This window comes from Phodopus roborovskii, unplaced genomic scaffold (assembly GCF_943737965.1).
Source record: "Phodopus roborovskii unplaced genomic scaffold, PHOROB, whole genome shotgun sequence".
Classification (NCBI taxonomy): Eukaryota; Metazoa; Chordata; class Mammalia; order Rodentia; family Cricetidae; genus Phodopus; species Phodopus roborovskii.
Window position 1 is genome coordinate 2,747,062 of NW_026126583.1, and position 27,009 is coordinate 2,774,070.

General features: G+C 38.2%; 1 pseudogene; it reads right to left on the reverse strand.

Annotated features, from left to right (window-relative positions):
• Positions 1-24,919: 24,919 nt before the first annotated feature.
• On the reverse strand, positions 24,920-25,965 carry LOC127236281 (protein NDRG2-like; annotated as a pseudogene).
• Between the last annotated feature and the right edge of the window lie 1,044 nt (positions 25,966-27,009).

Below are 27,009 nucleotides of genomic sequence, written 5' to 3' on the forward strand. Positions count from 1 at the left end.
GGAAAATCCCTAAGTGCAATTTCAGTTGCTGGAGACTTTACCTTCTCTCCCTGCTTCCATTATCACAGACATATGCTAATGCTTCTGACTGGAAAATATGATGCCATATGTTGAAAAACATGTGGTAGTTGGTAGGGACTCTTCATGAGTCAAGTTTTCTATTAATCATCTCCAAAGCCTTAATATCTAAAGCACTTCATGCTTCTAAGCCTTTTACTAGCCAAGAGTTAAATTTCTAGCCTGACACTTATATAATATAATAAACACATAAAAATGTTTAAATAACAAGAAACGCAAATCTAAGAAGAGAAACTTCAATGACCAAAACTGGCAGAAATAAACAGATTTGTCAGTCACACCAGTAAAAATAGTTTTAAATGTTGAAAAAGAAGAAAAGATGGCAGAGAAAATAGAGGCTTGTTAACAAATAAGGAGGAATATAAAAATCAATGAGCCATTGACAATGGACTAGCATTCATTTTTCAAAGAGGAAAAAGTAAAATTAGGAGGTTTGAGAAACTGGAAAATAATAACAGCCAGGTTAAAGTAGCTATTGAGGAAGTATAGGTAAGAAAATGCCTGACATTGGGATGGAATGAATAGCTCACTCTACAGTTGGGGAGGAGTATCTAATAGGTACCATTAGGATGGTTCATCAACCTGTTACAATTCAACATCATCCTTAATGACACAAAGAGAATAATTAATACACAATTGAAGAGTTTTAGAATTGAACACATACTTGCTGCTTGGAATATTGTAAATCGTAAACAACACTAAAGCAAATGGTCTTCACATAAACAATTTGGTAATAAGACAAAAGTATTCTTGCAAATCTAGTAAGGCATTCAAGGCTACAAATAGGAAAAAAAAAAAAACAGATAAAACCTTGAATCATTGCATACAGAGAACAAATGTCTGAGATTCAAGAAGGGAGTGATAACCCGTGCCATATGACAGAGAAGGGTCAAATAAGATAGCATAAGAAAACTGTTGTTGAATTAGACAATAAGAATGTCATCTATGAGGAAAGTGGAGTAAATATAAATGACTTTTCAAAAAAGAAACAAAAAACTTCTGTTGTGAAAATGTGAGAGAGTGCAATGGCAAGAAAGAAAAGCATAACAGATGAAAAACATCTAAAATTAGAGGTATTTCCTGGGAGCATAGACATAATAAAATCACATGTAAGACCTCACTAATATATTCCTAATTTTTTCAGGACTGAGGCTGAAACAACCTCTCTGTGAAGTTTCTTGTCCATCTTTCAGACAATACTACATGGTAATCAGAACTTCTGTTTTTGTGTGGCTCCTCTACAGCCTCAGAATTCCTGAAACACCTCCAAAATACTCTCCATATTGCACTCACATACTTTTGTCTGTCTCGCTAAGTTGACATTTTTCAAAACAGGGGTTATAACTGTTTCCTCAAGCTGAAGATCAGAAAACAAAAGCAGCCAAGCAACCAGAGAGTTCTCACATCTACCAATGCTCAGACCAGAGAAACAATACATCGAATCTCAGATTGCATCTCCAGACTGCAACTGCTCCTCACCAAATCTCAAGCTGCTATTTGAGACTGCACTGAGATCCTTATATCTCTCTAGTGCTGGGAGCTTTGTTTTTTGTTTTGTTTTGTTTTTTGTTTTTGTTTTTGTTTTTGTTTTTCTTTTGTTTTTTTTTTTTTTTGTTTTGTTTTGTTTTTTGACTAATTCATTCTCATGTAGTCCTAGGTGGCCTTGAACTCACAGATCTATTTGCCTCTGTATTCTGACTCCTGGAATTAAACAGGTGTGCCACCACTGTGCAGCTGTTAAGGCTGTCCCTAGCTCTTCTAAGGCTGTCCCTAGCTCTTCTAAGGCTGTGCCTAGATCTCAGGCAAGCTTTTTAAAGTCATAAGCAATATATTACCACAGAAGATGTCACACAAGGATTTATTAAAAAAAAGTCTTCATGAGAAAAGGACAAGAAATAACTGAGGTAATTCAGTATCCTCAACCACATAAAACACTGAGTTAAAATATCCTTTCCGTTCAAAATAAAAATATGGATTCTGAACAAAAAACTACTGAAGAAAAATCCTAATTCATAATAAAGAAGAAGTCTGGAAAAACTGAAGGTATTAAGCCAAGGTAGCAAAGATGTCAACCAAAACTGTCTCACTAGTGCCCCATGAATGTTGAATCCTTCATTCTTTATTCAATATAAAACTCTCTAAATATATGAGTGTTTCATAAGCCAACAGGAAACAGAATTTCACTTCACTCCAAAAGAACTAAAAGTATGCTAATTTTTTATGGTAGTTTGAGTTGAAAGAATAGAGATTGACCAGTTGTTTAGCACAAGACAACTACAGAAAAACTCTTACACAGAATAAAGGTGGAAAGTGTTTATTTGGAAAGAAAAGTGCATGTCACTTGCATTTAAAATAAAATCTACAAAGTGGTTAACATCAGGATATTTAATAGTAGTGTTTAAGGGCTCATGAAATTTTTCATCCCAACTACCACTTTATTGCTGGCAATGGGGTTATCATGATTTTGAATCACACCAGGATGCTTAACCCCTGCTGTGATCCCTGCCTAGTTTTCTGTTCACATTTTCTATTTTGCTGAATGTTTTGTCCTATTGCTTATCGTGTACCCATCAAATGAAGTATATTTATAATCCTAAAATCCTGTATTGTATTGTACAGTGTTAAGTTCCTCTGACTTTTATTATTCTCAGAGTGCAGTAGACATGATTTGAAAATGAATATGCCAAATGCAGATCAGCTTTACATCCCATGAGCTAGTGATCAAAGAAATCCATAGTAGAGGATGCATTCAGCACTCTTTTCACATAAAGAAGATCTCCCGTAGAGCAGGGGGGATCAAAAGTACTGAGAACCTAATTCTTGTCTGGTTTACATAACTATGATCAGCTCTTATTTCTAGACATAAGTTAAATATACTCGATCTTAAAGATACTAAATACTAAAATAACTAGTTGTTAGGAAGTTAAGGAGCAAGAATGGAAACTAAATCGTTATTTATTAATGCTACTGCATTTCTGCAACCTAACAATGGATAAAATTCCCTTCTTTCCATATAAGATGATGTAATGCTTAATTTTGTTCGTCACAGTGACAAGAATTAAAGGATTTCTTTATTTTGAAAAGTGGTAAAGGACATTTTTAGACATTGTTTAGATGCTGTTTCCTTCAATGCTGGATATGCATCCGTGACTCTCATAATGTGTGATGTACCATCTGTTGTAGGCTGGCACTCAGGTGTAATAAAACTCAAGGAAGAGGTGGAAGTGTCTATCTTAGATTTAACCATTCTTGTGGGAGCATGTGTCCCACATAGACACCTGAGCCCAAGCAGTTCTGTCCTTGTGGATTTTCCCCAGTGGCTCCTCAGTGTCTTCAAGGTCTTCTACCTCATACTGACCCCTCTCTGATCTAAAGTTTCAGTGTCATGGAAGTGGCAGCCTCCAATTTTCTATCTCTCAAGCCTGCAAGCAGAAATTTTGGGAAAGCTCAGCATCTTGTCATATTGGTCAATGTAACAGATTCTCTCGTGTAATTGTATATTCTATTGGTTCAGATTCTCTTGAAAATTCTAATACACATAACACAACCAAAACTCAAACTTCACTAAAAAATAAATTTTAACTGTGAGGTTTTAGATGCTCAACACAGGCCCAATGTCACTCTCTCTTCCTGTATGTAGAACCTTCATCTCCCTCTCCAGGACCTGGCCTGTCTGCATGCTACCATGACAAAAGATTAAACCTCTGAATAGTAAGCCAACCCTAATTAAATATTTTCCTTTATAGGAGTTGCCATGGTCATAGTGTCCCTTCACATCAATAAATACCCACTGATGAGCCAAGCAGAATTGACTGGATAGTTCTACACTGATAGTCACACAGACAGATGGTTCTGTTTAAATTAAATATATTACCAAACCAAACAAGAAAACATAGATGTGGGAAACAGACTTTTAGGCAGAAGTTGGGGTTGACAGGGGTGAATGTGAGTAGGAAAAGTGGGAGTAAAAGTAGTCAGAGTGCACATATATATGTATGAAATTGTCAGAGAAAAACTTTAATCAAAATAAATAATACATAAATAGCAGGCCTTCAGAAGATCATAAAACAGAGAACACCCAGCCTTCAAATTATTGTGAATAAAATAATGATAAGAACACTTCATTTCAGCCCTCACTTTTGTTTGCCCTCTCTCTGTCTCCATTTTGCCTGGCTTTCTGCTAAAAGTAAAAGGACCTAAGGGAGAAAAATGAATCCAAGAGATGACCTAAACCTACCTCAAGTAGGAAAAGGCCAAAAGGACAGAGGGAGGTGTTAAAGGCATGCATGCTGGAAGGAGCAGTCTTCAGAGTACTTCCTTGTGGAGAAGACAAGGAGCAGGCAAGTACACAGCTCTGCACTGATAGCAATGGCTGTACCCCCCCCCCCCGCCCATCTCACAACTTGGTCTGTCCAATCTCGAGGTGGTTTGTGGATTTCAGGACGGAAAAACCGCCAGAATTATAAAATCCAGGACCAAATATGAATTTCTGGCCTGAAGTCATAGGAACTAAAAGAAAGCCTTTGGTGGAATCTGATGAACTCTGATCAGCACTGCATGTTCCATGGCCCTGACCTCAAGTTAAGTCACCCCCAGTGTCAGAGTGTTAACAGATTTGAAAGTATTTACTTTTCTTGATCTGCTTCTTGGATAAATCCTACACGGGGGGAGGGGCTGCTGTGAGAAACTGTAGTGGAGGAAGTTGTTATTGCTAATGGCTCTGAAAGTTGTTAACTTTAATGGATTAGAACTGTGTGTGTATTACACTTAGTGGTTGCAGGTAACAGGGGAATTAAGTAAAAGACTTCTTAAGCTCAGGCTAGAATTTCAAAGTTCAAATCACATTAATACCATTTGATTAAATCTACTGAAAGAACAATCCAAGTACAAATGCTGTCCTTGCCCTTGGCTCCCAGGACTCTATGGAAAGTTGACTTCTGTTATCTATGTTTAAATAGCTTGAGTTTTGAGGAGCTCTGACTGAAATTTAGATTGATTCTTTCTAATTTATTATACATTATAAACCTTGTATATTCTTCTCAAATATTAGCAATTATTGATTATCACTTATAGGATATACATATCTTCTCAGAATGTGAAGCTATGGTAAGAGTTTACAGGCATACACAAAGAGTGATAGAAATCTCACTATAATACTTTATTGAAGAAGAAACATTAAAATCTCATTATTATTGGGCAAAAGACATGCTCAGATGTTCACAGTGATGCTCGTTCTCCCAGAAAACCTGAGCCTGGCTCCCAGCACCTGAATTGGCTGGCACACAGTTACTTATGACTCTGGGAGATTACCCATTCTCTACTAGTTTCAAGCAACACTCACACATATATGCGTAATATCCCAACATTGCTTTGAGTTCAAGATGGTAAGCCCCTGATATCCAAATGGAGGATGCTGGGAGTGAAGAGGAAAAGAGTTCCTACTCTGTATAGAAAAGCTTTGTTGGTTGGTGGTATGCCTGAATGGTTTTGTCTGTTGGTCTGGAACTTGTATGGCTACTGGAAGATTGTCTTTGGTGTTTGAGAGGTGTCAAGAGAAGTAGGGGTGTTCCAATGGAAAATCTATGAAACGGGTTTGAATGGCAAGAACACACTAGGCTTTTGAGGTGTTCAAGCTGGTGGAGGAATGGGGAAGAAAGTGCTGGCTGTGGGACTATGGGTAGGTATCCAAGGGAAAAGGACAGAGCACCAAGAAGCTGGAGGCCCTCCTGCACAGCCAGCACTGAATTTGTAACAGTCCAGGGTCAGGTTCCAGGTAATTTGCTGCCAGTTACAGCTAAACGCAAAGAAGACTTGGACTCTAGGATAGGGAGCAGAAGACAAGATCTTCAGGGCATCTTAATGCCTGCTTTTGTTTCTGCCCCATTGCACCACAAGCATCCCACTCTTGTTTTCCCTTTCCTCTTGTGACATAAGCAGGCTGGGGGAGATGCGTATTCCATGTCTCCACGCTCTCTAGGATCCCTTATGGTAATGCTTACGGAATATAAACTGGAGGGGGAAACGGTCAATGGGAATGATTACAACAGAAGTTGTTTAAGTAGTGGATTTTACTCAGGCAAGATGAAAGTACAATTTATTAGGGTAACAGGGGTGTTTTGTTTGTTTGTTTTTATTTTTTTCTTTAAAAAATATTCTTCAGTGTTTGTTCCAATCCCAGTTCTCTCTCCCTCCCCTTCTACCACTCTTCTGCTTAACCTCCTTTTCTAGCCCCCATCCACTCCTCATAGTGTGTAAGGCTTTCCTTTGGGGAGTCAACAAAGTAACAAAGTCTGGCATTCCAAGTGGAGGGAGAGCCAACCTCTCCCCCTTTCATCAAGGCTGAGCAAGGTATCCCACTGTAGGTGATGGGCTCCAAAAAGTTAATCTATGCCCCTGAAACAGGTTCTGAAACCACTGTCATTGCCCCCCCCCCCCACAGCAGATCAAGTCACACAACTGTCACCCACATGCAGAGGGGTCTAATTCGGCCCCATGCATATCCCACAGCTGTCAGTCCATATTCCATGAGCTTCCACTAGGGTCAGATGTCTCTGTGCTTTCCCCCGTCATGCTCTTGACCCCCACCCCTTATTCATGTGATTCCTCCTCTCTCTCTTCAACAGAGCCCCGAAATCTCAGTTCATTGTTCAGGTGTGGGTCCCTGCATCTGCTTACATCGGTTACTGTATGTAGGTTTTATGATGATAATTAGAGTAGTCATTATTCTGAATAAATGGGAAGGCCCATTCAGACTCCCTCTCCATTATTACAAGGAGTCTTAGCAGGTTCATCATTGCAGATTCCCGTGAATTTCTCATACACCATATTTCTCTGTCAAGATATCTCTTTCCTGTTCCTTCCTCCAACTGGGTCTTCTTGACCCCTCATGTTCCCGTCCCCTTTTCCTTCTCTTTTATCCCCCCCTCCAAGTTTACTGAAGAGATCTTAACTGCTTTTCCTTCCTGAAACCCTCCAAGTGTGTCTCACTTAGGGTTAACCTTTTTAACTAGCTTCTCTGGGGATATGAACTGCACCCTCATTATCTTTTGCTTTACATCTAATATCCACTTATGAGTGAATGCATACCATGCTTGTCTTTCTGTGTCTGGGTTACCTCACTCAGAATGTTTTTTGTTTGTTTGTTTGTTTGTTTGTTTGTTTGTTTTTTTGTTTTTTGTTTTTTTTTCTAGTTCAAATTATTTGCCTGCAAATTTAAAGATTTTGTTTTTAACCACTGAGTAATACTCTACTGTGTAAGTGTACCACATTTCCTTTATACATTCTTCAGTTAATGGGCATCTAGGTTGTTTTCGGGTTTTAGCTATTACAAATAATGCTGCTATGAACATAGTTGAGCAAATGTCCCTGTTTTATGATTGTGCATCTTTTGTGTATATGTGTGAGTGTGGTGTCGCTGGGTCTTGAGGTAGATTGATTCTCAATTTTCTGAGAAACTGCCATGATGACTTCCAAAGTGGCCGTACAAGTTTGCACTAATACCAGCAAATGCGGAGTGTTCCCATTGCTCAGCATCCTCTCCAGCATAAGCATTAGATATGGGGCCAAATCAAAGGTATGAAGAATGTGCCATCAGGAGTTGTCTCCCCAAAAGACCTCCAACACACTCAGCTTAGGACTAGGCAGTAATATAATGGGAATGGCAGACACACCTTTAAGGGAGGACTAACCCTGCCTTTCAATTATGGCTGATAATGGACTAATAGGCCTGCTTTGGGAAGTGTCAGTGGGAAGCTTCAGCATTCCTGGAAGACTCTACAAGGACCAGTCTTACAGTATTTTGAATTAAGAATCTGTGTTTCCTGACCACCTGGTCCTGAAAAATTATCTACAATTAACAGGAGACAAGCACCACTGAAGTGAAAGCTTTGCTTTCTGGGACAACTGATGCTGTATAGCAGTGACTGAAAAATGAGCTGTGATATAATAAGAGTCCCTCATCAATGGTACAAAATCTTCTGGGAACTATTTCCTCAGAATCAACATACAAAGAATGTGGTCTAGAAGGGGCCAGGGTCACCACTCAAGCTGCCTGCCAAACTCATTAATTTTGTAAATATCTCACATACAATAAAGGCATGAAAGCTACAGAAAATACTAGGACTGGAGGATGACAATCACAAACAGTGTTGGGTGTACAGTGGAGCAATCAAGAAAATATGAGAGAAACTGATGTGCTGTGGATGGCAGAGCCAGAGATGTGAAGCTGCTTGATCCCTTTGGAGCCCAGAAGAGCAAGGGTGAATCCCAGACAATGAACACTGAGATTCCTTGTTGAACTGGGACTTGAGTTTCCTTTGAGCTGATTATAATTGTTTCCTGGTTCTTCCTTCCTGGAAACAGAAAACATGTGATTTTAATTGTTTCTCTGGGATTTCTGCAAGTTAATTTCACTTGTAGAATTTCTAAATTGGTAGGAGGATGGGCCCCAGAATGAGACAGACACCATTTTCCATCTACTCAAATAGCAGTATCTATTCCCCATTTTAGCACATCTTTTCCTTGCACTCTAGAACAGCAGTTCTCAATCTGTGGGTCATGACTCCTTTGGGGGCAGCATACCAGATATTTACATTGTGATTCATAACAGTAGCAAAATTACAGTTATGGAGTAACAATGATTTAATATTACTGGGGATCACCACACATGAGGAACTGTACTAATGGGTCACAGCATTTGGCAGGTTGAGAAGCACTCTTCCTGACAAAAGCAGGATTCTCTACTTTGATAGCCTCACATGACTCTCACCAGGACAATTAAGTATAATGTCCCCTTGTCAAGAACTGTATAGTTTACTTGTCGCGATGAAGTTCTTTTCTCCATGAGAGTGCCATAGTCAAAGATTCCATGGATGTATCTGAGCAAACTGAGAAGGCATAATGAACCCTAATTATCTAGAAAATATCAGTAGTACAATACATAATAATGCAGAAATGTACCTGATGCTTTGTTTCTATGGAATTTTGCCACATGTGTTACATGTGTTGTGATTGCTATTTTTGATTTTCTATTAGATTCCTGATAGAATCAAATAAAAGTGGAGATGCTACGAGGGGTTTTCTTGACAAGATTATTTGAAGCCAGGATATCCATCTTAGATCTAGGTTGCATTTTCTGGTAACCCAGATAAAAGGACATGGCAAAAGGAAACTGTGTTTTCTCTACTTGTCCTCCCTCTCTCTGCCAAATACCCTTATACTACTATGGCATTCATTAATCAAAACATAAACCAACATCTTCAGGATTACAACAGAGAGTGAAGATTAGTAGCTCTTTAGAAATTGTCCAGGTATCCAGCACCAGATTCAGAGTTCTGAAACATTCAGCCTCATAGACTAAAAATCTACAGGATTCTTTCTTCTCTAGTGTGTCAGGTACTGTTGGACTGCCAAGACTGCAAATCCTGTAAGGCAATGTAATAAAAGAACTTTGTTTTGAATATATATAATTTATATTATAAATACATAAAATACATTATTATATATAACATATAAATTAACATTATGAAATAGATACATAAAATATACTTGCAAATATATGTTAATTATCTTATATGAAGTGGGATATATATATATATACATATATATGTATACATTCATATATTTATTCTATCATATATGTAGTTTTTGCAAACCCTGCTTATTACAAATTGTGGTACTGGGAAAGGTACTAGAGAAACAGAGTTTTGAAGACTAATTTGTCTATTGGTATTGAAATATCTGACATTGGTTCTCCACATGAACAGTTACTAATAGACTCGCCTTGTGCAACTGAGAACCCAGAAAGTACAGGGTATGAAATATTTGAAGAACTTATCATAATAAATGTATTTGCTTGCTCCAGTTAATCTACTGGGATTAGCAAGCCAGAAGCAGCACAGAACCATGTCTGATTCAGTTCCTTCCTCCAGGTTCATGCTTTCATTTCCCTCCTGGTTTTCCTACATGATGTAATCTGCAAACCAAATATAGCCTCTCATTCCAACAATTACTGTTGGTCATTATGTGTATCACAGCAGCAGGAAAAGTACTTAGGACACCTGCCATAATTTTAGGCAATGATTTTATCTTACATACTTCAATAACATGGGTGAGTAAAATAAAACAGGTATCATTTTACAATTATGCTATGCTAGAAAATACTATATAATTAAATAAAGTCTCAGGTTTCTATTTTGTCTAAGTGGTCTACTAATGAGATAAGCATGGATGATGATGTCTCTTCATCTTCATTGTCATACTGTCTTAAGCATCCTCAAATTAGGATCAATGACTTAAAGTAAAGGAAATGTATTCCTCCAGCATTCGTATGTTGAGGTCCTAAGTTCCTGCATTGCAGAACATGACTGTGTTAAGAGATGTGCCTTCAGAGTGGTGATTTAGGGCAGCTTGTGGTTGTGATGTAGTTCTTAATCTTGCAGGGTTGATGTCTTCAAGAGAAAAGAGGAAGCCACAGAAAGACAATGGAAAAGCTATGTGAAAGGAAAGAGAAGATGCCTGCTACAGATGCCACTGAACAGGAAGCCTTGTTCTTATCTTGAACTTAGATGGCTTGCTTTCAAGGTCTTAAATTCTGGTTGTGTATAACATTCAGCCTGTGGTACTTTGTGGCAAAAAATACAGCAGCGCTTCTTGTGGTAATAAATTCCACATAAACAAAAGGTAAACTGTTTTTACACAACATTGTCCCTTCATCTGTCTCACACATAAGAGTTGACCTTATTCTTTCCATTATTATCTTTAGATTGTCCTGTAGATATCTTAAGATTGGAGAGAATGAAGAGCAAAATCCAAACCAACATGCTCACTGAGTCTTGGGATGATGGCTGGACCCCAGCAGAGCCAGCACGAATGGCTGTGTTGCCTTGAAGAACTTCAGTGAGCAATGTTCCATCTACATCACAAAACACAGACTCTTAGAAGCCCCTCCTGGGCTAAAGTTCAGTTCAGCTTTTCAACTGCTGTCTTGAGACTTGAGATAACATTTACTATGAAACTTTATTTTGTCTTTTTTTCATATTTATGAAAACATTATTTAGCAGATTAGAAAACATGTTGCAAAAATGTATGGTATTAAATCCAGCAGACATCAAGAAAAGACAGGGAGTAAGTGGGAGTGGGGTATCACTCAGTGCTACCCAGGGCCTTTGATTCCATCTGGAACTTCAAAAACTGAAGAACTAATGCAGAGAATAAAAGTGACTAATTTACAATAAAGTCATAATATGCCCATTGTAACACCGTTGACAACTTTGTACTATAGTACTACCTCACTACAGTCTAACGGTTATCTAAGATATATTGGGTAAGCTACATGAGCAACTCTACCATTCCCATAAGGTGTTTATACTTGTAATGGAAATGGCACTGCATGGTGTGTCCACAAACCAGGTCCAACCTCACAACTTTTCTGTAATGGGCAAAAACTCAACCTTTCCTATACTCAGGGGCCTTGGGGGAAAATACCATAAATAATCCTGATGTTTTCTTACTTCTCTGCAAGGCAATGTTCATTGTTATGGCCTGGTTCTTAGATGTTCCCCAAGACTCACATCTTGAATGCCTGGTTGCCTGTTGAGGGAGCTATTGGGAAGCAATGTAGTCATTACAAAGTGAGCTCTGATTTCCTCATGAGCTCCATATATTTGTTTATGCTACAGATACTGTTGGGAGCGGTCTTTGCAGGGGGCTGCAATCAGAGCCAGCCGAGAGGCACCATGTCCTTACCTTAGTTGGGGAGTGTGGATGAGAGAAAGGCAGGCTATAGATAATAAAGAAAGAGAGAGAGACAGAATAAATGTCAGGAGGGTAGATCAGTCAATACTGAAATGTCATGAGTTTATGTTTCACCACTCTTATATACCCTAACTAAAATGTGGAACACAATATTATGTATATGGAACAGACTTTTCTTCCTTTCTCATTCTAAGGGTTCAGTAACCACACCTTAGCTCTAATGTCTCCTTCCCTAGCCTTGAGGTCAGGAGTAGCCACACCTCAGATCCAACTTCTCCTTCCTTAGCCTTGACAGTCAAGAGTAGCCACACCTCAGATTCAGGTTTGTTGTTATTTAGATAAGATGGCTGAAACATCCTTCTGTAGACACACCTTTGACCTTTAGGTCTTGTGACTTGCTGACAGCTTTGAACTCTTTGTCCTTGTGCCAAGATAGAGTGCAGCCATCTTTATGAGCACCCACAAGACACTTATTTGGATAATGTGATATCAACTTGGTCAATAATCTGATTCTCAGGTGGAGACTGAACAACTTGAATATATTATTCCTGATCATAAACACTAATAGAATAGTCCAGAGTAAAGAAATAGGGAAATGACCAAATAGGTAACCATGTCAGAATAACTACCTATTAGAATTCGTTTTAGTAGAAAGCCTGCATTTTTTATTGCTCTTATATGTGCTTTTATTATTACCCATACATCTATATTCCATTAATTCAATATTAGTTGCTGTTCTATAAGTATCTTTTCTAAATCTTATGACCACCCTCAACACGCACCTATATGTTTCAACTTTGTAAATCTGAATTCTTACCCACTTTGTAGGCTTTAAAGAATATATATCTGCTAAATACAAGTAAATCAATAAGTTATGATAAAACCATTAATTAATTAGTAAATAATTATTTCATGGTTTAGTTATTATTTTCCTTTCAAACAGTTGAAATATAAAATTTTCTACTAATTAATACAAAGTACTTATCCAATAATGGGAGTAGAGTTGAACTTTCTCAGACAAAACTATCAATCACTCAAAATATTTGACTATGACATTCATATATATATATATATATGTGTGTGTGTGTGTGTGTGTGTGTGTATGTGTGTGCATGCAGGCATGTGTGTTTGTGTGTGTGTGTGTGTGTGTGTGTGTGTGTACATACAGAGTGAAAAGGCACAGGACACAATTAATTTGAGAACTGATTTTATATAATTAGTCGCAGTCACATGATAAGTGCTCAACAGTTTTCTTTGGGAGATGAGGAGACACTATCCTTTATTCAGTGGTGGTCAACTAAAAACCCACTGCGTTTATTGAGGCACCTGTTACATGTTGTCCATGCATACAAAGCATTATCAAAATGCAAAGCACCAAACAAGGTTTTGCACAGTAATGTTTGTTAGCATGGATCAAAGTATATTTCGTTTTTATAATGCTCATAACCAGCATATGAGCACACATACATTGGACTTCTGTATCTGCTTTATCAACATAGGAAGGAAAATATTTAGACCAACACTATAAAACCAATCTAATGATTTCTTTTACGTTTCACATGTTTATGTTTTTGTGCCTTGATACATATTTTATGATCTATATATATGACGTAATGTGATATTTAATCATCTGGATCTGAATTATTTTGTTTAGTAGCGTACTTTCCAATTGCATACATTTTCCAGCAAAAACCTAATCTCATTTTTCTTCATAGTTGAACAAAACTGCATTATATGTCAAATTTTCTCTATTCGTCTGTTCTTGAAACCTAGATTTATTTTGTAACCTAGCTATTGTATTATTACAATAATTGTGATGATACAGGTATCCTTGTGGTATGTCAATTTAGATTCTTCTTTTTATATACTCAGAGGTGTTGTAACTCAATCATATGATTGCCTATGATTTTATTTTTAGTCTTCTGTGGAAATTTTATAATGATGTGCATACAGTCTAACAAGCATATGAGAGGGCCCCTTGCCTTTACATTTGCCAGCATTTGCTGGTTGCTTTATGACAGTCATTTTTTACTGAGTGACATAGAATCTCAATGTAGTTTTAATTTGCATTTCTTAGATGGTTAAGGATATGGAACACTTTCCATGTGCATTGGTCATTTGTAATTCATCTTTTTATTGAAAATGGATTTTTCTCATGTAATATATTCTGAATACTGTTTCCCTTCCTTCTACTCCTGCCAAGTCCTCCACATCCTCTCTCTAATACAGATTTATTCCATATCTGTCTCATATTAGAAAACAAAAAGGTGCCTAAAGTAGAATAATAAACTAAAAGATACAATAAAACAAAAACTATTACATTTGCACTGGACAAGTAAAACCAACAGAAGAAGTAAAGGAGCCCAAGAGAAGACATAAGAATTGTTCACACACCAATGACTCCCACAAAAACACCCAATTGGAAACCACACTACATGTGCAGAGGACCTGATGTGACATGAGCAGACCCCGTGCTTACTACTTCAGGCTCTGTGAGTTCATGAGTTTTGATCATGTTGATTTAGAAGTCTTAATTGTCTTGGTGTCCTGTATGCCTGGTTCTTATATTCATCTCCCCCTTACTTTCATGGGGTTGTCTGAGCCCTGAGAGGGGGAACTGAGGTCTGACTGCATGTTTTATTATATTGTTTATGTTCAAAGCTGTTGTGTTTTTATATTTAGCTTTTTGGGCCCTTCATATATTATTCTACAACCAGATGTTAATCTTCTATGAGATGTATAGCTAGAAATTATTTGTTATAGTTCTTTATCTCATCACTCTTGTGCTTGATTCCTGTGGCACGCAAAATCATTTTTAATTTTATCAGATCCCATTTCTCTGAGTCTTCCTGAGTAATTGGATTTGTTTTCATAAAATCCTTACCTGTGCTAAAATTATGCTCTAAAAGCTTTAGATATTCTATGGGTGCTTTTCAAATCATACACTAAGTCCTTAGATCCATTTAAGGAATTTTAGAATATGAGCAATACAGATCAGGTTACATCCATCTACGTGTGGATGTCTGTATATTCTCATCATTTGTCAATGAGTCTGTAGTTTTTTTTCTAATGTATGCTTTAAAAACTGTGAAAATGCTATGTTTTCCTTTCAAGGTCTGGGTTACTTCATTCAAGATGATATTTCCTAGCTCCATCCATTTAAAAATGTGGCAGATTTAATGATGACATTGTTTTTAACAGCTGAATAATAATCACATTTTCTTTATCTATTATTCAGTTGAGGGACATCTAGGTTGTTTTCTGTTTCTATTATGAATAAAGCTGCTGTGAACATAGTAGACCAAGTTTCCTTGTGGAGAGGAAGAGCATCCTTTGGGGATACACCTGGGAAAGATATAGCTGGGTCTTGAGGTAAGTGGAGTATCAAGTTTGAGGTAAGTGGCTGTACAAGTTTGCACTTTGATCAGCAATGGAGGAGTGCTCCCCTTGCTCCACATCTGCTCCAGCATAAACTCTCACTTGTGTTTTTTATCTTAGCCAATCTTGCAGGTGGAAGATAGAATCTTTGGGTCATTTTGATTTATATTTCCATGATCATTAAAGATATTGAATTTTTTAAGTGTTTCTAAGTCATTTAAAATTCCTCTGATAAGAATTCTGTTTAGATCTGTACCAGATTTGTAATTGAATCATGTTGTTTGTTAATATCTAGTTTCTTGAGTTTTTTATGTATTTTGAAGTCCACCCTCTGACAGATATTGACTTGGACAAGAGCATTTCCCATTCTGTAGGCTTGTTGTGCCTACCAGGAAACCCCTCAACCACCAAGGAAGTGACTCCGGACTGCAAAAGCAAAAAGATTTTATTGTTAAGAACCAAAAAGATTTTCTTGTTAAGAACCAAAACTATTTTATTGTTAAGAACCAAAACAACTGGGACTTCATTCTATCAGACGAGGAAGGCCCCAGCTTACAAGTGTGAAGTATTTTTAAAGGTAAAAGAGAAAGGGGGGCTTGAGACCACTAGTCTCAGTTCACAAGGTTTTCATGGTTACAGAGATTTCACAAAGTACAGTTTTCTTAAAAAGTCATCATGGATCAAAGTGAACAGTAACTGTCATCCATATAGGCAATATTGGTAAGCACACCTGTGGGCTAGGGGTTTCTCTTTTTTTATGACTGGCAGGCTTTGTTCACAAGATAATGGGGCAGGGAGGATGTTGACACAACTGGTGGTGGGCTCATGCTTTCTTTTTTATCTCCTGGGAATTGCATCCTGTACTCTGCAGCCAGGGAGTTATCCACTGGCTGGAATTCCTGTTCTCTAGTTTTTATTTCTTGCCATAAGCCCTAATTTATACCTCTTAGTTATTACTTTTCCATCACATCCATCCTTTGTTTAGATGATGTCATTTCCTTACAGAAGCTTTTCATTTTCATGAGGTCCCATTTATTAATTGTTGATCTTAGTGCCTGTGCTATTAAACATAGTATGTACTCATGTGGCATATTAGCCATAAAGGATTGGGTAATAATACTATAATGCATAGACCCCCAAGAAAATATGTAATAAAGAAGGCTCAAATCAGGACACATGAATCTCACTGTGGAGGGGAAATAGTGTAGATATCACAGGTGGATTGTGGGAAGGGTCAGGAAGTAGGGGTGTGCATGAGAACAATAGGCACCAGGCAGAGGGAGGGAGAGAGGGAGAGAGAGAGTCAGGGGGAGAGAGAGTGAGTGAGGGGGGAGACAACTAGAAATGGGAGCCAGAAACCTAGTGCAATGGAAATTCCCTGGAGTCTATGAAGGTAACCCCTAGCTAAGACTTATAGCAATGGGGAAAACAGAGACTGAACTGGCTATCTCCAGTTACCAGCAAGACTTCTAGTGAAGGGATTTGAACCCCAAACCAGCTACTTTGATCAATAATTTCTGTCTTTGTATCTTCCTTTGGATAACCAGCTATTGAACAGGTTGGGGGGGGAGGGGTGAATAGCCTGGGTCTGAAGGCTTTGAGAGTCAACAACAGAGACAGCTATCCTGGGAAACAGGTTAAGTTTTAGAGCTCTTTATTCTGGAAAGAAAAGGGAATTAGTGCCTAGGGCATCAACTAATTTGAATTATCCCATGGCTTTGTATGTGGCAGGAGGATAGCAAAGCTTCTAGTACAAGTCTTTGTGATCATATGTGCAGCAGGAGAAAATTTCTAGAAATAGCAAACTGTACCAAAGGTCATTCTAAAGATAAATGTGGCATTCAGGCTTAGAGAAAGCTTTCAGATAAGATCAATCCTATTGTCCCAGAGACATTCTCCAAATAAGAGCAGTTAGAGAGTAGGAAGTCTCACTATGGAGGAAGTCTCCATGGTTCCAAGCTTTGGAGAAAGCTGCCAGGCCATGATAGACTGCAACCTCTGGTGAGAAAGCTTTGCAACACAATTTTCCCTGCCTACAAGACATGCTTGGGTAAAGGTGGTACAAAAATTATGGGAGTGGTCAACCAACAACTGCTCTATATTGAGATCTTTATCACAAGAGTGAGCCTACCCCTAACACTGCCTCGAGGGCAGGATCCAGAGCTAGGATAGCCTAGAGACCTAAGATAGAACCAAGCATGACAAGCAAAGAAAAGTAAATAATAAATAAATAAAAACAAGTCAATTAAAAGATTTCTAATATTATTCTGCCATATAAATAGATCATTGCCTAGATCAATTGTCCTCAGAGATGCTCCACCCAGAAATTAATGGAAACAGATACAGAGATCCACTGTAAAACAGTAGTCAGACCTGAGGGAATCCTGTGGAAGATGGGGAGAAAGGATTATTACAGCCTAAGGGGCAAGAACACCACAGGAAAATCCAAAGGGCTATCTAATCTGGGCACATATGAGCTCACAGAAACTTAACCAACACCCTGAGAGCTTTCTTGGGGACTCATCTAGGCCCTCTGTACACATTATAGCTGTCTAGCTTAGTCTTCTTGTGGAGTCTCCAACAGTAGTGACAGAGACTGTTTCCTGCTTTTTGGGACACTCCTACTGTTTTGCCTCAGTAGGAGAGGAGATGCTTAGTCTTACTACAACTTAATAAGTAATATTTGACTGATATACATGGGAGAACTGCCCTTTTCTAGAGAGAAAGAAGGAGGAGTACATAGGGGATTGGAGAAGAGGGGTGCTTGGGGCAAGGAATTAGGAGGAGAGAATGGAGGAGGGGAAATGTTACTGGAGTGTATACAATTAATTAATTTAAGATTTTTAAAAACTATCAAAATTATGAAGTCATATATGTGTGAATATAATTCTAAGTTTTTTATTCTATTCCATTGATCTGGATGGGTCTGGAACATGATTTTGCTACTATGGCTCTGTAGTAAAACTCAGAAACAAGGTATTGCAACCTCTTCAACATCATCCTATTTGGTCAGTATTGCTGCTGCTATGTGGCAGTCTTTTGCATTTCCATAATAATTTGGGGGTTAATTTATCTATTCTTGTGTCTACTCCTTCTCATAGAAGTCTAAGTCTTAGAGAGCAGCTCCTCCTCATCTGAGGAATATCCCTCCCATGAAGAGAACCTCCAACTTTCATAATAAAGGAGCAGGACATGAGCTAAATCTTCTATTCTGGACAGACCACAGGTATTGTAGAATATTATTTTAAGGTGTGTTTCATTTGTTTAGGCTCTAGAACATTTGCTTGATGATGTAACGATGTGTTCCTTTTGTTTATTCTGCATTTGTTTAACTCCGTGAAGCTGTGACTCTTTGGCTACGTGAAATACCTGAGGGTCTAATAAAGAACTGAATGGCCAATAGCAAGCCAGGAGAAGGCATAGGCAGGGCTTCCAGGCAGAAAGAATAATTAGGAGGAGAAAGAGAAAAGAAAGGAGCAAGACAACAAGGAAAGGAGGACATGTCGGGCCAGCCACACAGCCACACAGAAAGCCAGGTAAAAAGAAGAAGAAGAAAAAAAAAGTTACACAGAAATAGAGGAAGATAAAAGTCCAGAGCAAAGATAGATGGGATAATTGAAGATAAGTAAAGCTGCCTAGAAACAAGCCAAGCTAAAGGCAGGCATTAATAAGAAAGAATAAGACTCCATGTGATTTATTTCGGAGCTGGTTGGCAGGCTCCCAAAAGAGCCAACAGTAAAGAGAAAAAAAAAAAAAAAAAAAAAAAAACAACAATGGAATAACATTTTGGTGTTCCAGTGTGGAGCTAGAGTAAAAGAAAATTCAACAGCATCCAGGTGTCCATCCAGTTATCCATTAAAAACCATTAAAAATAAAAAAATGCACACACACACACACACACACACACACATACAAATCCCCTGTCCTCACATGTACTCCTATCTTCTATAAAGCCCTGCCTTCCTTGACTTCATATCCTATGACCTTCATTCCCATAGGAAGTTTGCCTGCCCCATCAGCAATACATGTTCTGTCTTTTCTGTTGAGGTCTTCAGTTATTCTCATTTTCACATTGACTGAATAAATTCTGGTCTGTCCTTTGGTGCTGAAAATTGAGAGGGCTTTAAGGGGTCCCACACCCCAGTCCTTAGCACTATGTGAGCTCTCTTCTTTTTACTAACCTGTTCTCTTTCTTTATCTTACACCCATCATATCAAGAGTGAGGTGAGTCACCAAGCTTACTAAAGGGATTAACAGCTGCCAGTAATGACTTCAAACATCTAGGGATTTTTGGTTGTTTGTTTGTTTTCTGCCATGGTCATCATTAAATGGTGTAAGTTCTGCTCTGAGGTCTTACTGGCGTGCCCCATAAATTCAGTTTTTGTCTTTCTTATTATTTCCCTCCCTCTCTCGGTATCTACCAATCTCTAGAACAGAGGCACTTCGTTGTTTGTCTACCACACCTTAATCTTTGTATCTCCTATCAACCCTGGATGGCTACTTCCCCCCTAGATCCATCACACAATAATATTCATCATTCACTGTATATCTTTTCCCTTAGGCCTTTTGATTACCTTATAATAATTATTTTATGACATTTTTATAGTAAAACCTATAGTCAGAATCTACAGAAAAGACCATAGGTGGATGCTTGAAGATTGATACTTTAAGGACCCTGTAGAGTCATTATGATTACTTGTTCTAGAACATCATTCCAAACAACACAGATATTTTCAGGTTTGTAGGAGAATCTCTAGTGTACACCAACCAACAGCAAAACTACCTCCTTTATTTAAAACCATGCAACATTCAGTGTCTGTTTGTCTGCTATTTAGTTAACTTCAAGCAGACCAATGTACAGCCATACCTGTTTTATTATTATCTGCCTTGGTCTCTCCTATTTAATCCCACACCTTTCTATGGATTTGTGAACAGTGTGCTATTTGTCTGATGCTCTTCCTACTGAATTTTAAGTGTCCTCCTTTCTGATTTCTTTTTTATCTCCAAAGATACCCAAATGCTTCTTAGTTTATGCCTACAGTGCAAACAAATGCTTCATTCACTTCTTCCACTTTCAACTAAAATGAATGAAAATCTATCATTTACACTTTTCATTTTTCAGACCTTCTTCACCTGTTTGGTGCTTGATCCCCTGAATATGACTTTTGCTTCTCTATGACACTGAAATTACTTGGTAATCATTTGTAGATTCTAAGAAGGAATTAAATAAAAAAAAAAAAAAACCCTATCTTCTTTTTTTTTTAATGATTGGCATTCACAAATCATATATGCGAATTTAACTGGGAGAAAAATCAACCCACCATGAAACCATTATTACAACCAATGCCATGAATATACCTATGAGATCAAAGACTTGCCTTCTATTGCCTCTGCTTTGCTTTTGACTTGCGTTTACCCTTTTGTAGTTAGAACACATTCTCCTAGAAATTTAGGATAACATAACACTATTTACTTTTTTCCTGTGTTATACTTTACAAGTCCAGCATTTATTACTGACTTTAGATGTCATAAATATATTTCTCTAACACTGAATTCTATACTAACTTTCTAGTCACACCAAGAGCTCTCTCTCTCTCTCTCTCTATATATATATATATATATATATATATATTCTTGCAGTGTTTTACAGAGGCAAAAGTTTGTTTTATTGATGTGAATATTATAAGCAGAGAACCATATAATGAAAAGGTTAGAAATAGGTTGCGTGAAAAAGAAAACAATGATGCTTATCTCAGAAATATATACAAATTTCCTATCTGAGATGAAAGATTATACTTACTATCAACTCAATTCAATGTGTTCATTCAATAAGTATTCATTCAGCACTGATATAGTCACTTTGGGTGGCTATAACAAACACACTAAGGATAGATAATTTGTAAATTTTGAGGATGCATTGCTGTAATTTTGCAGTTTGGAAATCCTAATATGATATCTGAGGACTTCTCTATGATTTGAAGATGGTACCTGATTGCTGCATTCTTGCACAATGAAAGAGACAAATTATGTTTTCAGCATCTTTTATGAGGCATCAATAAAGAGATCTTAACACGTTAATGAGTTCATAAGACAACAGATCCCCGGATTTAATCTTTTCCCAGAAGTCCTCATTCCTGAACACTGTTATCTTAGATACTGTGTTCTAATATATGATTTTCAGTATCTACCACCATTCAAACTGTAACAAGTATCCAGTTTTAGCACCCTGGCAATATACTGAGAAGTATATATTGTATATTTCAGATTTACCTTCAAGAAAGTACGTTCAGACAAAAACAAGTGACAGGTAGGGAAAAATAAAATAAATATACTGAAGCTGTTTGAAATGTTAAATATAGTAGACATGTCTGGTTTCTTTGAAAATACAACGCAAAGCAATAGGCCAGACTTGGCTAAGATCAGAAATTATACTACCAAGGGTGAGAATAAAGAACCTTAATCCCTGATATTTGTGTAGTTGAAAGAGTTTCAGAAAAGTTGAGATGATGACCTTACTTGGAAACATATGTATCAATAAGAAATATGTGGTCAAAGATAACTGCTGTGAGAACTGCTGTAGAAATATAGCATACTTAGATGTTACTGTTAGAAATTATTTCAAACTATTAACAATATCATGTCCAAATAAGACCTAGTGGTATAAGGACAGAAGATGATAAACCAGTTTCAATGTGCATGTAGCAGAAGAAGCTGTGTTCTTGAGGAAATGAATTTCAAGCAGCTTGAGTTGAAGGTGACATTATTTCCTACAATCCTGTTTTGATTTTAGTGTACAGAAATTCAATGTATATGTACAATGTATATATTGTGAACATTCACCTTCTATATTTTATCCTTTTAGCATCTTATTCATTTAGTTATTTAAGACATTTTCATTCATATTTCTACATTCATATACAAATGATGTAAATACATATATGATTTTATGTATCTATATGTAAAGGGAACAATAAAGAGCTGTCTGGAAGAATGGGGAAATATTTTTTGACTACACATCTAGTTTATTAATATCTAAAATATACAAAGAAATACAAAAGCTAAATAAAAAACAATCAAAAGTGTAATGCTTACTAAGTCTGAAAATATGAAGTGCATATAGATAGTAAACTTCTAGAAATAAAACCTTCAGCTACCAAAAAAATGTAAATTAAGATTCATTGACAGAGTTTCTATTTAATCACAGTCAGAATGGCTAAGTTCTAGGGAATAGGAGATAACACTTTTACTTATGATGGATTTTGATTTCAGAAAGCTCAATGCTGATGTTTTTACGAAAGTTAGGGAAAAGGGACAATGAAGGGAAGCAAGGAATATGGAAAGTTTTATGCTGTTATAAATAGAAAATAGCTTTATGAGATTGGAACAACCTGACCTCAAGTACAGAGCAGAGCCTAGGCTGTCATGGTTTGCAGATTTCCTTATGTCCCTTTTGGAAGAGAAATGGAGACACAACTCTCTCCTTTCAACTCCTCCTGATGATTTATTGTTGATGATTTTGACACATAAACTTATGTATAGTTTGGGGAAGTCATTGTCTTAATATTGTCTTTATAATTTGAAAAAAATGGTACTATAGCAAGAAGAATAAGTTTTTTAAATGCTTGAAAAGTCTAGCAAGTTAGTTTATTTCACTAATAACTGAAAAAAAACTAATTGGATAATAAATAATGCTTTATTCCTTATGGAAGATTATTTCTAAATCTTTCAATATTCCTTAGTTGCCTATAGCTGTGTATGACTGAGGCTTCATGGGCTTTCCTCCCTCTCCCTGCATAATAGCATGTCTTTTGGTCTTGTCCTTGTTCAGTTAATTTGGTGAGACTTTATGGTCAGCCTTCAAGATATATACACAAAGAGAATCATACCAACTGAGCAGGTTGTAGTTACTTATTTATGAAAGTGTATTTATTATGTATATAACAGTTCATAAAAAAAAGAGGTTGTGAATTTAAAAAAGAGCCATTATATGGGAGGGTTTGGAATGTGAAAAGAAGGTAGATATATTATAATCTCTTAAGTGAAATTAATAAAATTTTTTAAATGATTTTATAATTATAAAGGGTCAATATTAATGTGGTGTTTGCACAAAGTATTCTTTGCACTTGTGAAGTGTAAAAGTTTAGTTTTACCTTAGACCTTAGCACAACTGACTCCATGATGGAAAATGCCATTTAGGTCATTGTACCTAGCATGTAAACAACACCACCTGCCAAAATGAAAATAAATTCCTAAAAGTCCATAGATTTGAGGAACTGTCTAAATTTATTAACTTTGCTTTTTTTTAGATATGGTAGTTCTGCTTATGGCTAATTGTTTTTGTTAACTAGAGTTTATCAACCCAGGACATGGCCTTTGTGCTAACATCTCACCTGGGAAAGGCTTAGTGCTACATTGGGATATATAACATGCACTAGCCAGCTAATAATGACTTTCTATTGGCTTAAATTCTTATCTGAGTGAACACCCCACAACATTTCTGGAGGTCCCACTGAGATCTCTAAAGAAAGGATCTCAGACTGACTTTCAGACTGTGGGGATCAAATCCCCTTGAGCAGAGGAGTCTATTAGTCAAGGGGCCCCTAAGGGGTGATCAATATAAAGATGTTCCAATCTGCTAGTATACCCTTTGCTTAACCACTGTTGATGCTCTTGAGGAGTCTAACACCTCCATCCAAAAGGGAAACCAACTTGACAGTTGATGAGTCTCTCATCCCCAGAATAAGTCTGGTTAAGGTGTCTCTTGTTAAGGACACAAAGGAGAGGGTGCAATATGTGAGATGTCACAAACTCTCCTGGACTATTCAGGAGTATGAATGTTCAGTATCACCCCGGGTTGTCTTTTTTTTTTTTTTATTTTTAATTTTTTTTTCAGTTTCCTCTATAGTTTATTGTCACAGCAGACGTGGGAGACAGGATACATACACATAACAGTATGGTCAGAGCCTGGGGTAGCCCTTCCCACCCTTATGCCAAGCCCCAAGCAGTCTGACCTAAGCTCTCTCCCCTAGTCCTACTCTAGGTACACACTGACAGCTACCAAAGTTAGTGTAGCCAAATGGCCCAGGTCCCACACTACTGCCCCAGCTCCAACCCTTCTACCATTCTTATATTCGCTGCCCACCATTTCCCATTCTAACTGTCTTTTTACATGTTGGATACTTCTGTCACATTTTAAGGATCACTGACCCACCAGCAAGCCTCCCAGATAGACATGCATTTAGGCCAAATGCCTTCAGAGGCTTGAAAAGTCAAGGCAAAGCCACTGTCAGCTTTGGGGGATGGAATCTCCCCATCTCCCACCCCTACCTCCACACACACACACACACACACACACACACACACACACGCCCAACTCTCCTACCCTTGCAAATATGGGATAAAGAAAGGGAGTGATGGAGGCCCCAAGGTAGCTGTAACAGCTTCTTATTCCTCACCTACAGACACCTAGATCAGGGTGAGAAGACACAATGACGTCTCAACAACAAAACAGGGGAGGAGATAATTCAGGGGGCCTGGATTTCTAAGAGATAATAGGACATCCCTCCTCGGAGCTAGAGGAAATCACAGGTTAAAGGGCAAGGTTAGATTAGCAATTAAAGATCAAGGTCATCTCCCTGTATGATCTGCCCCCTTTCCTTGCTTACTCTAGCCCAATGCCCTGACACACCTCTCATGTTAGAGCTGCAGGAGGTAGGGCTGGGTTCCACACCAGGGCAATGTGAGTCATTCAACAGGAGACTTCCATGGTGTGCCCCAGGGGTCCAAAAGGGAGAGTCCAAGACTCGCTACTCTGACAGGGTGCAGGAGAGGGACGACCCCCATAGATGGAGGCTACACTGGTCAGAGATACCATACAAGACCAAAACAGACGAGTCATGAAGGGAGAGGCCATGTAGCTCATGCCTTGCAGGAAGTACTTGCAAGCCTCCGTCAGCTTGCCTGGCTGAGTCAGCTGTGGCTGACCTCCAGAGTCAGCCATCTTGAGGAAATGGGTCTATGTAGGGTCCAGTTTTGAGTTCCATTCCACCACAGCATCCTTATGAGGTGCTTGGTCTCCTACCACCAACATCACAGGGCACTTGAGGGTCATCTCACCACCATGCTCAAAGTTCAGGTCTCAACGGTGGTTGTAACTGTTCCAATACAGTTCAATGTTCTCCAGGTTCAGTGCATGTGTGATGATATTTCTATACTTTTGTATTAATTCAGAATTTCCAAAAGGGTTTCTGACTGAAAAGATATCCAAGAATCATCTCCGGAATGGAAGAGGTGAGGCCTGTTAATTTGTGGACTGCCAAATCCACCCAGCCCTTGGCATTGGAATCAATGTTGATGAGAATAAGACCTTCAACTATGTCTGGGTGAGTCAGAGCATATGGTGACAGAATGTAGGCTCCAGCTCCAACACCAACTCCAATTATTGTAGAGAAATTTAAGTTCTGCAGGATGCAAAGAATCATGTCTGAGCTGGTCCAGAGACTGGTACGGGTACCCCAAAGGGAACACAGGAGCCCCCACTTCCATTCCAGGGGCATCCACATGAACCCACACGAAGTTCTGGATGATTTCTTGCATATCCCTGAACTGAAACAGTGGCTTGAAGCAAGATTTATAGTTGAGTCCTACGGTGGTGCCATACATAGTAAAGGAGATACAGCCATAATGTGTCTGCATAGAGTGTCCTGGCAGCAGTGGCTTTTCCTCGGTGATCTTAACCTCCTGCAGCTCTGCCATGGTGGCCTCCTCAGCCAAGTCCCACCACCTACTCTCTGGCTGCTCTGTGATAAGTTGAACAACAAGCAAGCCCCCCACCCCACCCAGTTGTCTTTAATGTGTATCTCTCTGAGTGTCTCTATCAGTTCTGTTGAATGCAAAAACAGATCAAAACTGCCCACAGCAAAGGTTGGCAGGGTTCTTTGCCCAAGTGGGGATTATGTAGAGGAGAATGAATATGATGTTTGTTTCTCTCACAAAAAAACTTTCAGACTGGCTTTGTAATCAATTGTCTCTTGTAGGGAGTTGGTGATTGATACCATCTGAAATATAAAACCTTAGCCACCCTGAATGGTTTCTCTGCATCGATGAGTGGCTTTTTCTGGTAAAAGACACCCTTACCTGACCTCCTACTCCTGGAACCTTCAGACTCCACCATATCACCTAGTAGAACCAGAAATCTCTGCCTCTCTCAGTCCCACCAAAGGAAATCAACCATGCCCCCACCCTGGTCATGGGCTTATTTGTTCAGTTGACTCCAACTCCAGGAACAGTCCTGTTTTCTTTTCAGAAATGGGAAGAGTCCTCATCTAGGGACCTTCATTTAATCACAAGGCCACAATTCCCAGAGTTCAGGTTCCATCTGCTCCCTTCACAGTACGGTCCTAGAAGCCAGTTGCAGGAAAGAGGGGGAAATAGACCTCGGAGCTATACTCTGAGTAAAGAAAATGTCCCACTCCTTTTTTTTTTTTTTTTTTCATTGTTTATTTCTTCTATTCAACCAATGATCTGTATAATTGGAAAATTCAAAACTTAACATTCTCTGGAAAAAACTATAGCAGATTGGGGGAGGTGATTAAGCAGTGTGAAACTAACAGAATGGATGTCCTCTTCCATTAAACACCGAACAAATTAAGACTTTATACAATTTTTGCCAGACCCCAAAGAAAGAATTAAGGACAACTGCTAAAAACCATTGTTTTTGTTATACAGTCAGCCCTAGTTAGAAAAAAAATTAGTCTTCAAAAACAAAAGGGTTTAAGATTATTAATAGGATCACCATAT